The following is a 5,739-nucleotide window of genomic DNA, read 5'->3' as shown; positions in this document are numbered from 1 at the left end:
ATGCGGGCGGAGGGACAGATGGTACCCATGTTCCTGGGTTCTGGGGCACTGCGCCCAGCTGAAGGGGGGCAGGGATTGCTGAGTCATCTCAGAGGGAGTGGGAGGGGGTGAGGGGATAAATTGCAGATGACAGACTCATGGCGGGAGAGGCGGGGGGGCGCTGGCAGGGCGTTGGGGGTGGGTAGTAGGGAATGCTGGGGACAGAGTTGACTCATGGGACATGTCCTGGCCTCATTCCGTCCTCAGGTCCGGCACTTCAGAGGGGCCATAGGAAAGGAAGGGTGCTCTTGGCAGAGGAAAAAGTAGGTGTACAGGACAGAGACAGCATGCCCTCTCCTGGAAAGGGTGAGAAGTTTAGTTCTGTGGGGAATGGGATGAGTTGGAGAAATAGGGGGAAGGGAGGTCAGAGAGTAGCCACTTTTTAGAGATCCTTCCCTTCCTCCCTCCCTCCCTTCCTCCCTTCTTTCCTTCTTTCCTTTTTTTGAGACAGGGTCTCTGAAGCCCAGGCTGGGGTGCAGTGGCGGCAGTCTCGGCTCACGGCAACCTCAATCTCCCTAGGCTCAAGTGATCCTCCCACATCAGCCTCCGAGTTTCTGGGACTACAAGTGCACACCACCGAGCCCGGCTTTTTTTTTTTTTTTTTCCTTTTTAGAGACAGGGTTTCACCCTGTTGCCCAGGTTGGTCTTGAACTTCTGGGCTCAGGTGATTCATCTACCTCGACCTCCCAAAGTGCTGGGATTACAGTTGTGAGCCACTGGACCGGGCTGAGAAGAATTCTTTTTACAAAGCATTATTAAACAATTTTTTTTTGGAAGAGGCAGTACATTTACTCGGTACAAAATTAAAAAGATACTAAAGAGATTACAGGGGAAATTCTCTCCTCTACTCCTGTGTCCCAACCACTCAGATCTCCTCTCTGGAGGCACTAAATGCCAATTTCTTGTGACTCCTTCCAGAGATGACCTGTGAATGAGCAGGGAGCACACACACCACGTGTTTAGATCCATGTACATATAATATATGTATCCATATTCCCTTTTCTTTTACAAATGGTAGTATATTGTACACAGTCTTGTATACCTTGCTTCCCCCCCCTTCTTAACAATGTATTGGATTTAGTAGATAGTAGCAAATGGTTTTCCAAAGTGATTGTACCCATTTACATCAGCAATATTTGGTTTTATGTGTCTTTTATGTGTTCATATTATTATTGATGAATAGATTCCTATTTTATTCACTGATTTGTAACCTAATACCCTATTTATTTATTTACAGTTTCTTTGAGGTATAATATATATAAGAAGATTTACATACTTACAGTATATAATTAGATTAGTTTTGACACAGTATATACCTGGGAAACCATTACCACAGTCGAGATAATGAACATGTCTATGTGTTAGGCTTTTGCATTGCTGTAAAGAAATATCTAAGGCTGGTTAATTTATAAAGAAAAAAAGTTTACTTGGTTCATAGTTCTGCAGGCTGCGCAGGAAGCATGGCACCAACATCTGCTTGGCCTCTGGTGAGGATCTCGGGAGCTTACAATCATGGTGGAAGATGAAGGGGAGCAGTGTATCACATGGCGAGAGAGGGAGCAAGAGAGACCTTGTGTGAACTACCAGAGCGAGAACTTGCTCATCACCAAGGGGATGGCACTGAGCCACTGATGAGGGATGGGACCTCACGAGCCAAACATCTCCCACCAGGCCCTGCCTCTGAAATTGAGGATTACATTTCAGCATGAGATTTGGAGGGAACAAACATCCAAACTATATCAGTTTCCTTGTGCCTCTTTGTAATCCATTCTCCCCTCTTTCATCCCCATTTTCAGATAACCACTGATCTGCTCTCTGTCAGTACAGATTAATCTCTCCTCTCCTCCCCTCCCCTCCCCTACCCTCCCCTCTCCTCTCCTCTTGACAGAGTCTCACTCTGTGGCCCAGGCTGGAGTGCAGTGGCGTGATCTTGGCTCATTGCAACCTCCGCTTCCCAGGTTCAAGTGGTTCTCCTGCCTCAGCCTCCTGAGTAGCTGGGATTATAGGTGTGTGCCACCACCCTCGGCTAATTTTTGCATTTTTTTTAGAGACAGGGTTTTACCATGTTGGCCAGGCTGGTCTCGAACACCTGACCTCGGGAGATCCACCGGCCTTGGCCTCCCAAAGTGCTGGGATTACAGGTATGAGCTGCCATAGTTCTCAGTAAGTAAGTTCTCAGTTCAGTAAGTTCTGGCTTACTTACTCTTTTCTGCATGAGGCTGAATTTTTTTTTCTTACAATTAAGAGACTCTGTATTTCCTTTTCTAGAAATTTTCATTTTATTTTTTATTTTATTTTTTTATTTATTTTATTTTTTATTTTTAGTTTTTGAGACGGAGTCTCGCTCTGTGCCCCAGGCTGGAGTGCACTGGCGCGATCTCGGCTCACTGCAAGCTCCGCCTCCTGGGATCACGCCATTCTCCTGCCTCAGCCTTCTGAGTAGCTGGGACTAAAGGCGCCCACCACCACGCCCGGCTAATTTTTTGTATTTTTAGTAGAGATGGGGTTTCACCGTGTTAGCCAGGATGGTCTCGATCTCCTGACCTTGTGATCCGCCCACCTCGGCCTCCCAAAGTGCTGGGATTACAGGCGTGAGCCACTGTGCCTGGCCTATTTTTTATTTTTGAGACAGAGCCTTGCTCTGTCACTCAGGCTGGTGTGTAGTGGTGCGATCACAGCTCACTACAACCTCAACCTCTTAGGCTCCAGCAATCCTCCCACCTTAGCCTCCTGAGTAGCGGGCACCACAGGTATGTGCCACCATGCCTAGCTAATTTTTTTTGTTTTGTTTTGTTTTCGAGATGGAGTCTTGCTCTCTTGCCCAGGCTGGAGTGCAGTGGTGTGATCTTGGCTCACTGCAAGCTCCACCTCCTGGGGTCACGCCATTCTCCTGCCTCAGCCTCCCGAGTAGCTGGAACTACAGGTGCCCGCCACCATGCCCGGCTAATTTTTTTTGTATTTTTAGTAGAGATGGGGTTTCACCGTGTTAGCCAGGATGGTCTCGATCTCCTGACCTTGTGATCTGCCCGCCTCGGCCTCCCAAAGTGCTGGGATTACAGGCGTAAGCCACTGCGGCCGGCCATGCCCAGCTAATTTTTTAATTGTTTTGTAGAGATGGGGGTCTTGCTATGTTGCCCAGACTGATCTCAAACTCCTGGCTCAAGCGATCTTCTGCCTTGGCCTCCAAAAGTGTTGGGATTATTATTAACCATTTAAATCCTTGATTTGTGTGGAAAGCATCCTGGTGTAAGGTGTGAACTATGAATCCAATCTGATTTGTTCCAGGTAGCTACTCAGTTTTATTAACACTTTTATTGAATAATCCACTCCTCCCAACCCCACCCATGGTTTGAAATGTCACATGTTCCAGGTAGTATTTTTTGGCATACATTTGGGTCTATTTATGGACTTTTTATTCTGTTTCGCTGAAATTTCTATCTCTGTTTGTCAGATTGATACGTCTTAATATTGAGAGGGCTAGTTCCATCCCACTAAGACTTTTCCTTGGTCTTCTTGCTGCTTCTTTTTTCCTATCCACACAAATTTTAGAACTAGCTTGTTTATTTAAAAAAATTCTGTTGGCATTTTATTGAGATTATATTAACTATATTTTAGGGAGAACTCTGGAATATAACTTTATCAACCTAGCTGGTAACTACTATCCCCAGCATCTGAGAGGCCCAGACGAAAGAGGACCAGCAGGGGACCCACCTGCTCGCTGTCAGGGGTCAGATTGCAGACACAGCTTCAATGACACAACCACAATGTGAGAGCTTAAGACTTTTTAGTACTTTCAGATCCTGGAGGGTACGTGGCCTGCCAAGCCACACACACACACACACACACAAACACATTACACACACACACGCACACACGCACATATGTACCCAGGTCAGAGAGGACAGGCAGAGAAAGACAGAAGAGATCTGTGGGCCAACGTCTTTATTGGGTCCAGTGTGTTATTCAAACAGGTTTCTCTTGAGGAGCTTTAATTGGTTGGTTTGAAGCAAGCAGGTCCAGCCTGGCCAACATGGCGAAAACTTCCCACTCTGCCAACCCCTTCAGACTGAGACTGTCAAATTAAAAAAAAAAAAAGAAAGCAGGCACTAGTTCCAGGAGGTCACACTGTGACTGTGATGTGGTTACTTTCAGTTCTTGGGCGAAATTTTTTTTTTTTTTTTGAGATGGAGTTTTGCTCTTGTTGCCCAGGCTGGAGTGTAATGGCGTGATCTTGGGCAACCCCCGCCTCTTGGATTCAAGTGATTCTCCTGCCTCAGCCCCCCGAGTAGCTGGGATTACAGGTGTTTGCCACCACACCTGGCTAATTTTTTTTGTATTTTTAGTAGAGACAGGTTTCATTGTGTTGGCCAGGCTGGTCTTGAACTCCTGACCTCAGGTGATCCACCTGTCTTGGCCTCCCAAAGTGTTGGGATTACAGGCATGAACCACTGTACCCGGCCTTGGGCAAATGTTTGAATGGTCTGTTTACATGAAGTGGTAGGGGTGCCCAGCTTGCTAGGTGGGAGAGATGCTTCTGAGTTTTATCTCTGGCCACTGGCTGAACCATCTGGGTGTATTATCATATAGAAAACTGTTAAGGGTGACTAAATGTTGCTTCTGATATGAGAAAGTGAAACTTACAGTTAAAAATGGATACCAAGGCAACAGAATAACTTTATTGAGATATAATTAATATACCATAAAATTCACCCATTTAAATTATACAATTCAGTGATATTTAATACAGTTGACCTTTGAACAACACAGGTTTGAACTGCGTGGATCCATTTACACAAAGATTTTCTTTTCTTTTTCTTTTTTCTTTTTTTTTTTTTTTTTTTTTTTGAGAAATAGGGTCTCACTCTGCCGCCCAGGCTAGAGTGCAGTGGTGTAATCCTAGCTCACTGCAGCCTCAAACTCCTAGGCTAAGGAGATCTTCTCACTTCAACCTCTGGAGTAGCTGGGACTACAGGCACACACCACTACACCTTGATAATTTTAAAGGTTTTTTTTTTCTAGAGATGGGGTCTTTCCATGCTGCCCAGGCTGGTCTTGAACTCCTGGCCTCAAACAATCCTCTTGTCTTGGCCTCCCAAAACGCTGGGATTACAAGTGTCAGCCATCATGCCTGTCCTCAGATTTTCTTCCACCTCTGCCACCCCTGAGATAGCAAGATCAACTTCTCCTCCTCCTCCTCCTCCTCCTCAGTCTACTCAATATGAAGAGGATGAAGACCTTTATGATGGTCCACGTCCGCTTAAAGAATAGTAAATACATGTTCCTTATGATTTTATTAATACACACAAAACATATATCTACTGTTCATGTTATCAGTAAGGCTTCTGGTCAACAGTAGGCTATTAGTAGTTAGGTGTTTAGGGAGTCAAAATGTATACACAATTTTTTTTTTTTTTTTTTTGAGATGAAGTCTCACTCTGTCATCAGGCTGGAGTGCAGTGGTGCCATCTCGACTCACTGCAACCTCCATCTCCAGTGTTCAATCGATTCTTCTGCCTCGGCCTCCCAAGTAGCTGGGACTACAGGCGTGCACCACCGTGCCCAGCTAATTTTTGTATTTTTAGTAGAGATGGGGTTTCACTATGTTGGCCAGGATGGTCTCGATCTCCTGACCTCATGATCTGCCCACCTCTGCCTCCCAAAGTGCTGGGATTACAGGCGTGAACCCCTGCGCCCAGCCAG

The sequence above is a fragment of the Mandrillus leucophaeus genome, unplaced genomic scaffold (assembly GCF_000951045.1).
Source record: "Mandrillus leucophaeus isolate KB7577 unplaced genomic scaffold, Mleu.le_1.0 Scaffold927, whole genome shotgun sequence".
In the NCBI taxonomy this organism is placed as follows: domain Eukaryota; kingdom Metazoa; phylum Chordata; class Mammalia; order Primates; family Cercopithecidae; genus Mandrillus; species Mandrillus leucophaeus.
Note: the sequence above shows the minus strand (reverse complement) of the source record.